This window comes from Macrobrachium rosenbergii, chromosome 23 (genome assembly GCF_040412425.1).
Source record: "Macrobrachium rosenbergii isolate ZJJX-2024 chromosome 23, ASM4041242v1, whole genome shotgun sequence".
Lineage (NCBI taxonomy): Eukaryota > Metazoa > Arthropoda > Malacostraca > Decapoda > Palaemonidae > Macrobrachium > Macrobrachium rosenbergii.
The window spans coordinates 28,315,754-28,328,614 of record NC_089763.1 but is presented as its reverse complement, the minus strand read 5'-3'; positions in this window follow the sequence as shown (position 1 = coordinate 28,328,614).

Below are 12,861 nucleotides of genomic sequence, written 5' to 3'. Positions count from 1 at the left end.
AAAAAGTCTGTCTATGCTAATCTTTTCAATTTCGAGTGGCTTTTCCCATTTTTCCAGTATAGATTTAGACTTATAGGTCAGATACCCTAATCTCGCCTCATCTGCAAGGCGCTGATCTTCATCCTCTTCACTGTCATCTCCTGCAGCATCCACTGAATTACCAGAGGTTGTATTTGAAGCTTTGCCAGCGTCTCCTTCAGGAGTACTCGTCGAATCATTCGGAGTGGAATCTGAATCATCTGAGTTAGACTCAGGGGAATCTGAATCATCTGAATCAGACTCAGGGGAACCTGAATGATCTGAGTTAGACTCAGTGGAATCTGTTGAGTTTACAGGCGATGGTTCTGTGGAATTGCCAGGTGCTTCGAATTCTGGAAGAGTTCGACTGTATGCATCAACCACATCCGATGCCCTAATGTAAGTCACAATGGATCCCTCCAACAAACCCCTGTGGAATGTATACTTCAAGTAAAGCTGCTCTATCACTTCTGATAAAGTTTTATTTGTGCTAATGAGAATTTGCTCCCACATATGGAGGCCATAAACAGACCCACAGGATTCTTCCAGGGCATTCATAAAACGTTTCAGCTTAACTACTGATGCACCATCTACAGAAGAACTGTCAAATGTCCAGTGCAAAATTATATCGCTGGCATCATCAAACTCTTCTTGGAAGTCCTTGTATTCGCCGTGATCTGTCACAGATGAATTCTCTGTAGTATTTTCAGAAGTGAAAGTAGGAGTAGCAGTAGTAATAGCAGGAGTAGCAGTAGTGCTATTATCACCAGTGTTCAATGTTTCATTTGTATTCGTTTCACTATCTGAAGACGTACAGTTTGCATCCTCACAAGACAGCTTATCAATCCAGCCTTTTGCGGCACTACTTATCCTTTCTACGATGCCTGCCGCATCGTGGAAAACGAGAATTCTAGTGCTTGTTCTGCCAAAGTTTCCTGCAATGTCGTCCACATCTACAAGTGTTTTTCTAAAGTGCTGAATATATCTGATAAAGCTATAAAAAGCCTCGTCATCGAATGTTTGATTTTCTCTGGCCAATTTTTCAAAGTCATATAAATATCTGGCAGCATCTCTTATCGTCAACAGCTGAATTTCTTCTTCGTTATTCTCAAGTGTTTGTGCAAGTGTATAGAAATCTGTAAATGTTGGTGGAAGCTTGGCAAGTCCTCCATCATTGGGAACAGGATTATCTGTATGGTTAGAATTTTCCTGTAACTGATCAGTGGCACCATTATTTGATACGTCACTATTTTCACTTTCTCCTTCCTTGGGATCATCTGTGGTATTACCTGAGCCAACAAATGCATTGACATTGAAAACCCTAGGGATTGCATTCAGAATTTTGTTAAATTCATAAATGGTATACGAGACCTCGGAGGCTATGCTCAACTCCCAGGCTGAGGAAACTGTTTCTGCATCACATGAATAGATCTCACTTGATGTTATTCTCTCATAATGATAAGAATGAGCTGAAAGGAAACCATGTATTTCTGTAATGCCTAATTCTATGTCAGATATGTAAGAAGACAATGAACTAAAATTGCTTGCAACGTCACCAGCTGATCCCACTTCTGCTTGTAAATCAAACACTTTTTCCCACAAGGCATCCACATCTTCTCGTGATATAAAAGCAAAGCCTTTTGCAAATATTTCAAGGTATCTCTCTACTGATAAGGTGATATTAGCAACTTCTGATGTAACTGTTTTCTGACCTAAGTCTTTAGAGATTGTCCTAAGAAGTTGTGTTATTTCTAAAACTTGATTCACTATGCTGTAGGACTCCGAGATTTGAGATGCAGACTGTAATGCTGTAGCAGATAACTCCAAATACCGAAGAACATATGATAAACGGTCAATGACTTCTTGTAGGTTCTCAGTCTTCGATGCCTGTTCAGCAAATCTTACGAGGATTGATGCAAAATAGTTGAGTTCCTCTATTTTTTCATCACTGAATCTTAAACCTTCCTTGAGTATACTTTCTGCTATTACTTTTATTCTCTCAAACACATCATCAATGGTCAATTCTTCCTCGGTGGTGTCATCATCACCATTGCCTGTACTGTCTTCTGTAGCACCAACATCATCATCATCATCTGTACTGGCTTCTGTAGCATTATTTTCGCTTCCAGAAGTTGGTTCACTTGTGGTGTTACCATTCAAGTGTTCAGGATTTGTACTGTTGTTAACCATATTATCTTGAGGCTTCAGGTCATTCAGTGCTTCCAGGACTTGCTTTACTGCATCCCTTGCTTGTATTGCCTTCAACCCATCTTCTGTGTAATGGGCAGTAACACCAATTACTGTCTGAGTCTTTTGAATCAAAAGTAACAAACTATAGATTTCTCTTAAATACCGGATATGTCTTCCACTTGTGAAAGCCAGTGAAGTGAAGTTGAAATTCCTGATGATAGAAGGTAAGTCCCTGGGTACTAAATGAAGTCTGGATTTCACACTAACCAAGAATTCGAAAGCAGCACTTACCGAATCATCTTCGACATATTCTACAGACTCTGAACTCTGCTGTTGTGTCACATATCTCAAGGCATTAACTGCTTGTTGAATATCTTCCCCAGCTTCGACGAATATCTCGGATGCTCTACTGTATGTGTATCGAGTCCAAGAATAATGTTCATATTTAACCACTGTAATCCTAATGTAACTTAAACTTTGCTGAATACTGTGAAGGTAAGTGATATCCGCACCATATCTCATAATTGAATCCTCAAGGAATAACAACGTTTTGGAAATCTTTCTTATGGCTGATCTTGAAATAGAAAACAGTCCTTTGGTGATTTGCAATATATCCTTGTAAAACTCGGTGACCTCCCCAATGCTCCTCAATTGCCTTGGAGGCTGGATGTCTCTACTAGTGATTGGAATAGCTTGCAGTATTTTTGTAGCAGCAAGTGAGGCCCTGTTATACGACTGAGTTCTCTTGGTTACTTCCAAGAAATCAACTATTTCCCTAATCAACACACTAAGCTTGTCATAATTCTTTATCCTTGCCGTGCCTTGTGAATCTTGTAAAACTAAAATCAGCGCAATGAAATTTTCTCTCAACTCCGAAATGTTCACTTGGAATGGATAAAATGATACATTACCGAGGATTTGTATAATTTGGTTCACCTCATTTACTTCAGTCATGTTAGCTTCCAGTTGATTTTCACTTGAACTGCTGCTGTCTTCAGTACTTGTAGCATTGCTTTCATGCGTTTCATTCTTCACACCTTGGTCAGTTTCAGTTCTTGATGAATCACCTAGGTAATAATCAATCTGAGAGAAATAATCATACTTTGAATCTACATCAGCATCCTCCTCATTCTCTCGTATTTCCTCACCAATTCTTTCTAATGATCTTTGTACTCCTATTTGAGCCCTGGATAAAGCCAACTGTAACTCCACAATGCCAGCAGGTGCGCTGGATCCTTTGAGTATGATGATCAGTTCAGAAAGTTCAAAAGTGAACTTCTCGAATTTAGCAATGTGATTCTTTTCTATTTTTCCCTTAACCCACTGATTTGCAATCTGGAGAGATTCCTCAATAATTACTTTTACCCTCTCTCCGGACATTGAGCGAGTTTCATTTGCCCCATTCAGAACTAAAGTAAGCTCAGTGATCTTTTCTGTGAAATTCTGAATGGCTCCTGAGGCCTTCACTGTGACATACTTATCACCCTCTGTTTGTGATCTCATCACAGCTCCTTTGCTGACTGAAATTTCAAGCAGCTGGGATGTTGTAACCTTTGATTCTAGTAGAAAATGCTTCCAGATATGGAATTCCTTCACAAAGAACTTTCCATATATCTCAAATGCCTCAAATACATAAAAAATACTTCTCTTGAATACTTGTATGGCCTCTGTTGTTATAGAAGAGCTATCCAAACTGAACTGTATGAGATGAATAGTAATGGCATTAATCTGGCTGAGAACAGTTTCATTTACAGAACTTCCTGAAACTGTCTCATTTTCAGATAAAATTATGCTTTCTTTAAACTTATAAGCTACCTCATTAAGAACAGATGATGTTTCCTTGACATTCAAGAAGGACTGGCTGACCAAAACGTATTGATACAATGATAAATTTTGTCAATAAATACCTGGCGTGAATGATTCACAACTGTTAATGTCTCTTCTATTAGGCTAATATCAATTTGTATGGTAGTGTTAACTATGGCTCTAATCTTCTTAACATACAAAGCAAATGAGGTTAGTGTTGTCAGTTGTAAACCATCAGTATCTGTGGTAGCTGTTCGAAGGATCAGATTGACCTGTCTTAAAAGTTTGACATGTTCTTCCTCTTGATTCTGATCTTCATCTCCTTCATCAAATGGTTGAACTGGAAGATCTTCATATCCATCATCAGTTTGTTCACCATTGTTTTCAGTACTGTTTCCTGAATCATCAGAGGTGTCTTCAGAACTGCTGCTGGAGTCTCCTGAATTTTCACTTGACTCAGAAGCATCTTCAGAATTGCTGCTGGATTCTCCTGAATTTTCACTTGACTCGAGAGTACTGTCATTAGAATCATCAGAATTGTCAGTAGCTTCTCCATCAGATGTATGACTTGTGTTCTGAGATGTGTGTTCTTCTGGGTGAACTGAAGGGGATGACCCTGCTGTCTCAGAATTTTCTGTCACCTCAACACCGTTATTGTCCCTAAGTGTTCTAAGGAGATCATATGTTATGGAGAGTAAGTTTCCGAATTCTTGAAGAACATAATATTGTTGGGTTACCAGGGTTATATCTTCTATCACAACCTTTTCTTCTTCAGAATATTCTGCTTTAGACACAGCTGAAGAAAATGTAGGAAAACTGGTAGCAGAAGCTGCACTAGATACAGAATCATCTACAGCCAATTTGGATCCTGTTACCAATGTTGATTGAGAGTATGATGCCAGTTCAACAACCTCTATAGTGGAGCTAATCAGCACTGAGAAATCCTCGCCGTCAAATTCAAGAGCTTCACTTGAGTGACTTGCTGCACTTAGCTGATAAGAATATGCCCGTAGGTCAGCAACGTCCTTGCTGGTGATAAAATGGATGCTTGTAAAGCCTTTGACAATTTCTGCGATATTAGAAATGATGGTTACAGTATCACTGGATCCCTTCTTTTTCTTTATGATTCTATTTATCGTTTCCTGAACTGATCGCAGAATAGTGACGGTATCATCGAGGGAAAGGAGTGAATTCTGCATGTGTGACGAAGATTCTAATACTTGTACTGAAGAACTTATTACTGCCAATGCTGAATATAACTTTCTTACTGTTATTTTTAAGTACTGAAGGCTAAAACTTGAGAATAAAGACCTCACATCCAATTTCAGAACGTCTTCAATCATTATGCTAATTTCAGATGTTTGTTTGCTATCAAAAGTAATTTTTCCTATTGCAAACTTCTGAACTATGCGTATAGTCTCAACGAATAACTCCATCTGGATCTTTCCAGATCCATTAGAATCACCAGAAGATCCTAAATCAGTAGAGCCACCTTGGCCATCAGAATTTTCAGATTCATCAGAACTTTGACCAAGGATAAATGATTCTATGTTCTTAGCTAAGAGAGAAACAGAACTTTGTAGTCCTTTAGCCTCAATAACTTTTTCTGTAATTTCAAGCCTTCTTTTAACTTGTTTTCTGTTTCAGTGTAATGCTCCATTAAATTCTGTACTTCTCCTAAATACAGAATACTTGTACCTTTACCCTGTGGCACACTGATTCCTGAAATATCAAATGATAACAGTTCTTGGCTAAACTCTTCTGATATGAGCCTAAAATCGAAGCTGAAAGATAGGAGGAAGTTGTACAACGATGAAATGACTGAATTCTCTTCATAACTTGTTATTTCCTCTTCTGTGATGTTTTTCTGTAATGATCCTATCTGAGAGTAAGTAGCAGTGATGGCTTCATGTGCCTGCTCAAAGTTGTCAAGTATCCTCTCTTCAGCCACCAAATTTTCATAAGCTTGAATTTGTTTCTCTGCTTCGTATACTAAGAATGTTAGCTGTTCAGAGACTTGAGTGTAATATGCAATCGTGACTGCACCAGCTTTAGCTATTGCAAGTGAGACCTTTCCAATTTCTTGGGTCAGAGTGTAAATGGAAATGGCAGACATTGAAGTGATTTCAAAGGACTGCAAAAAGAAATTAAATCTGGTCACTTCTGGTACCTCAATAATCTCTTCCAGAATATATTCTCTCTTGACACTTGTTATCTCATTATAAGCCTTCTGAACTTCTTGCTTAGCTGCTGTGGCATAGATCACACTTTTCTCTCTCTTTTCCTCTTGTAATCTTAAGCTAAGTTCTCTCTTCACAGAGGACTTTTGTTCTAAGACATAAGTCACTATGATGTCGATTTCAGCAATTCTTTCAGTACTTTTAATACTCTGTGCCAACAGTTCAAGGAAGGTCACATATTCTCTGAGTATAATAATATGCTCGAATGTATACACTGTAACTTTCATGAAGAACTCTTTTATTTCTCCAAACTCAACAATTGTTTTGGGTTGCCCATTTGCATTTCCAGTAATGCTAAGAATCTTTCTTAAGATATTCTCAGACTTCGTGAGTTCGATTCCGGCACTCTCTAAAATGGTAATTTCTTTGGCTGAACTGTCTATCCTGTAATACTGAGAAATCCTCAACTGAACTGATATTTCAGCAGATTTTGCCGACCTCTGCAAATCGCGCAGTCCGATTATTTGAGAGTTTTGTGAGACATTAGATGTAACTTGCTCCAGAAGTTCTATGTTTAGTGAGAAAACGATTATGAAAGAAAAGCTCCACTTGGTTTCGATACCTTCAATGTTAGAAAGAAGATCGCCTATGACTGGATGATCAAAGCCACTAGCTTGGGTTCCATTGGCTTCTCTTTCCACCAAGACACCCAGGAGGCTGTTTAGTTTAATAAGCAATGATTGGACTTGCTTTTGCTTGTCAATTCTATTCGAGTATTCCATGTCAAATGAATTTTCTATCACAGAATCTTTCAGTGATGTAATCAGCGACCCACTAGATACTATTGCTTCCTGCAGACCTTTTATTTTGACACCAAATGAGAAAGACACATAGATCTCTCTTAAATAACTTATGTAATCACTCAATTCACTGATGTGGGTCTTAGTTGCTTCCCCTGATTTGATTAAGAGTAAAATTGTCAACGACTTGTTAATTTCTATTACTGTTATCTCTCCAGATGTGGAAGCACCCACGAAGTCTGCGATAACCTTGAACATTTTGTTGGCCTCTATCACAGTCGTTCTAGCTTTCTGGCCGAAGGCTATGGCTTTCTCTCGCCGGGTTTCTCTTTCATTCGTTTCCAACTCAGTGGAAATTGAGCTGACGACATCATTACTGACTGCAATTAACTGACGGAGTATTTTCGCACTCGCCCCCATGAATAATTCGGTATATAGTTTTCCCAAGTTTTCCTTAAGATAGAGAAATTCCTCCTCCGAAATATATGTGAGGCTAATCTTGAAATTCATCAGCAGTCTTATGTACTCCTGAACAACTTGACTGTCTTCGCTGTCCCCAGTTTCTTCAGTGATTTCAGCATTTTCTAAGATTCCTGTGGCCTCTGAAAGCACTTTCAGAAGAATAACTTTCGTTTCCTGGTATCTTTCAATTTCAAGCAGTTTACCTGCCTTCAGGTCTAGTTTGCTCACCTGTCTTGACAATTCCTGAATCGTGGCACTTATCTTGATCCTAAATTCGACTAATGATTCCAGTTTAATGGAGATAGCCATTTTCACTTTTGTGATTTTCTGAATGAATCTTTCAATCTTGATCAAGGTTTCTTCGGTGAAGGACATGACATCTAATAAGAGCAATTCGCGTAACTCAGAAAAGATGACACTTTCACTGCTTCCGGGACCAACAACTTTGATTTTATCCAGCAATTTGAGGAGCACAGTAAAGGAAGACTGACCCTTCTTTATCGTCTTCTTTGATTTGGTTACTTCAGTTAAGCTCACAAGAAGAGCGCTGTTTCTTTTTATCTCCTCCTGTTTCGATGAAGCCAGTGACTTGAGTTCTCTGAGACCAACTACCTTGCTTCCTTTGCCTACTGAGACAAACTTTAATTGGGACAACTTCTCTTCTAACTCGGAGACATCGTCGTCTGAGACTGAATCAAAGTCGATATTCTTAATGTATAATGTAATTTCTAATACAAGATTTGATACTTCACTTTCTTCATCTTCCTGATCCACTATTCCTATAGAAACCAGTAGTTCCGTACAGACTTGACTTATTTTCTGCAAAATAGCTGTCATTTTCTTAACTCTGGCTCCTTTTGCAGCTCGTTGGGCACTTTTCTTCATGGCATCCTTTTCCATTTCACTGGTTTTCAGAATTGCTGTCATAAGGGCATTAGCTTTTTGAAGACCTTCAAGAGCCTTGCCAACAAATTGAGAGCTGTCCATTTTTTCTATAATTTCCACTTGTGCTGTAAGCTTTCCATTTTGACTTTCACTGAAAGAACCAGACTGATATATTTCCCATAAAATATACACCAACTTTGTCACATTATCATTTCCAAACTCTTCTCCGTCTTGCACTTCTATGTCTCCAGAACTGCTGATACTGCCACCAGCTGCAGTGATTATACCTTCCAATGTACTCTGTTGAGATGATATGAGACTTATCGTCTTGCTCACCAAGCTGGATTGATACTTTTCTGAAGAAGTGGCTCGCTCCTCTTCTAAGATTATGAGAAGAGATTGGCTTTGCGCCATGGTAATCTCAAGCGCTTGGGAAATGTAGGTCAAATCAACATTTTCGTAATAGAATATGCTGTCCAAGTCCACAAGCAGAAGCCTGAGTTCGGTGATCAGAGAAAAAGAAAACTCTTCTATGTCTGTACTTCCCAAAAGCTCTATTAGATACTTAACAGTATGTGGAGTTCTTATCTTACCTTCACTTCCCGCGTTCGAGAAGGATAGCCTGATTTCTTTAAGGGTAAGTTCAATCTGCTGGAGAATGTTATATGACTGAGTAAACAAATCAATCGTGTTCCTCGATTCTATTGTGGAAATGAGGAATATATGATTATCCCTAACAAGTGTGACTGCCTCATCTACCAGTTCACTAAGACTGAATAAGCCTGGTATTTCCACTCCTGGCGTTACCTGAAGTCCTTCTATTAATGCTAATATACTTCCTAAATCAACAGTTATCTCTGATGAGGTGAAATTCTTCAACAAAGCTAAAAGTTCAGTTACTGCAGTACTCTCTGCACCTACTTGAGTGATTGTGGCATTTGTCATCAGGTTTATTTGTTGCTGTAGGGCCATGGATATTTTTTCCCACATGAGGAGATTTTCTGCTGATTTTTTACTATCCTCCCTCGCAGATGATTGCTCCTTTTGTTCCTCTATGCGAGAAAAGACACTTTCTTTCGCTGCTTCAGCTGCCAAAACAAGGTCGAGGATGTTACCATAACCTTCTCCTGTTTGAAGATCACTCAATATGCTAATCACTATGTCAAATTCATTTGAGAAGCTTCAACACAAATTCTTCCGTAACTGAGTCGGAATCAGACGCTATTTGTTCAAAATAGCTAATTATGATATCAAAGTATTCGTTTCTTTCCCCAATAAAAATACTTGCATCCAAATTGTCCACAAGGGTATTGAACTCCTCAGTTATATACTCCACAACGTTGTAGACCAAAGTTAGCGTTTGGGTACTAATCAGAAGACGATATTCTATTTCAATTTCAGATGTGTACGTATTGACAGAGGTCAAAGCAGTTTTAGCTATTGCTAGAAGGTCTTCTATACCCACCAGACTATTGCCATTTGCTTCTACTTCCCACAATGTTTCTACTATTGAGATAATCTGTGACAAATCTGTGATTGAAGAAACATTTGCTGAGAGTGCTTGCAGAGTAGAATTGATGGACGATAAATCTACACCACTTGCTGGAGAACCGTTGGATGCTTGTGAAATACTTTCCAAAGCAAACACAATTTCTTCTGCGTAGTATTTAAGATCTAACGCGAAGTTATACAAGTCATTTGTCTCCTTAAACTGAATTTGGGATGTTCTGCTGGTAGAAACTTCTTCAGTTACTTGCTCAAGAATTAATACAGTTTGTTGTATGCTGAACTGGTAACCAGAAACACTAGTATATGAATCAACAGAATATAAAATACTCTGTATTTCAGATACATAGAATTTCAAAAATTCATAGTCCTCTTCGTTAAAAGAATCCGTACTCCCTTGTAAAAGTTGGAGGAAGAAATAAATATTATCTATGGTGTCATAATAAGAGCTACTAATTTCTGAACTATTGATTCCAGTGGAATTGACAACCAGTTCATTGAGATAGTAGTCAAGATCCTCGAGATATACAAGTGCACTGTCAAGTAGATCTGTCTTGCTTTTATCCTCTTGGCCACCTTTGATTAGGAATGCTTTTTTCACAGCCTGAATTTCTGTTATGGTGGTGTCAAGATCCTCTATTGGCTGGAGGGTGACAGAGCCATTTTCAACATTATTTACAAACTCTTCGAATACATCGAGGGCTGAATGGAAACTTTCAATATCTGCTGCTGTGATATTTGAGATTTTCTTCTTAAACTCAGTTACAATGATTGTTACGTTTTCAATTTCATTATACGTTTTACTTTCTCCTGCCGCTGATTCACTGTAGTCTTGTAAGAACTGCAGCCATTCAAGATAGTAAGATATCAGGTAGAGCGCATCTTCAACATTCATCTGCAGTTCTATTTGGGCGTCTGTTTCCTCATACTGTGTTATTGTGGACGTTACACTTGTTTCAATGGTAGTGATTGTCGACTTCAGTTGGGTGACTCCTTTTATTTTACTTGTAGATGTAGAAAGAGCTGTAATGCTTGTATAGTAGCCATATATTTCTTCAATATCTGTCACTGTGACGAGCTCAACATCAGTTTTCCACTGGGTCAGCTTTTCCTGAATGTCTTCAATGACGATGTTAGTAGTTGCTGAGGAATCCCCAGTAGATGCCGCTGGTACGTCAGCAAGCAGATCTTCCAGGTCATACAGGAAGGAAAGGAGTGACTCCAAGGTCTCAATCTTCTGTTTTGTTGCGAATTTCTTCTGAAGACTTGTTTCTTTTGAAGTCATGGATGTCTCTGCCTTGCTGGCTTTCGTCTCGAGATCGTCAAGGCCTTCAATTTTCTTGTATGTGGTGATGGCAGCTGCGCTCGTTTTAAAGTCTGTGAGGGATTCATTGAGAGCGATCAAGTCCTCTTCCACCACTATGTAAGCTTTTGATGATACCTTTGCCATATACCCACTTAGGACCACAATTACTTTTTCTATGTCAGAAGTTTGACTACTAGAACTACTGGAAGCTTTTTTCTTTAATGAAGCAATTTCAGCCACTAAGGAAGTTATAACAAGTTTTGTTTCTTCCGTCTGCTGTGTCAGAATCAACTTCTCTTCTTTCGAAGAGAGCTCTTCTGTCACTTGGTCTAACTTACTTTCAGTTGACTGAACATTTGTTATTAAAGTATCAATAATAGCAATCTGGCCATTGCTGGAGGTTGTCTGGTTTGAAATTTCTTTAAGGGAAGTTACAAAGCTCTCATAATTTGTTACATCACTTAGAGATAGCTTGGAAGCATCAAAGCTGGAAACATTGCCGCTAATCAGAGTGATAACCGCCTCACCAACTGCTTGTCCAGAGGTCCCCGCCTTACTTTTGATCTCAGTAAGATAGTCACTAATTTCAGAAAGAGAGTGGCTGACGCTCAAAGTAATTTCCAACTTCTCTAACAGAGAGGCTCGAGAAGAAGTCTCTTCTGTTTTCTTCTGCAACGTTATCTCTAGTTTCTTAACAGACGTCGTAATGGTCTTTAGGCCTTGGACAGCTATGTTTGCGTTAGCCCCAATCTTTGTGACTATTTCTTTTGCCTCATTCTCAAATGACTTCAACTTGGCGATGTCGTCATCTGTAACTGACTGTATAGAACTTTCCAAAGTGGATATAAGAGTAAGGATATTGGTTGAGATAGATACAGATTCAGTTGAAGTTGATGATGATGATGATGATGATGAAGCACCCTTCTGTTTAGCCTTGACTATCGTTTCTAAGCCTTCTTTGATGATTGCAATAGCAAAGGAAAGTTCCTGAAGTCTGACAACAAAACCCTCTGATTGGATTTTATCTCCAATCTTCTTCTTTTCTTTTACAACTTTCTTTTGAGCACTTGCAATTGCGATAACCGCAGTCCTCACACTCGTTTGCAGTTCAGTGCTTAATGTCTTTTGCTGATCCTTCACTTCGGTAACTATGCTGCTAAGAGTTTCCAGGTTAGATTCTAGATCTGTTGAGGTATCTGAGGTGACTGCGCCAAGACCTAATTTTGTTATGGACTGCATCCTACTGGAAATCACAGCAAATACCGACACATCACCTGTCACGGTGGAGGTAGAGCTTGCACCGGACGCTGACAGCAAGGACTGCAGTGATGACATCTGGGTAGATATCTTACCCACAGAGTCTACCACTTTGGTGGCAAGCGCTTCAGTGGTGGCTAATTTTTCTTGCCTTGCGGCTTTCGTAATATTTTTGACCACATTTCCCAGTAGAACCGAAACAGCCGACGTTGTTACTTTTATGATCGATATGGACTTAGTACTTATGGTCCTGCCCGATTTGATTTCCATCCTGATTGCATCGACGCTGGACTTTGTCGATTTGATAGTGGTAATGTCTGACCACTGAAGCCTGTTGAAGTCAGTAGTCCATTTCCTTATGCTGGCCCATATTTCACTGACAATGGTGACACTCACTGTAGTGACCCCATCCCTCCTGTGGCGCATTCTGTTCCCAAGGGCGCGTCTCCGT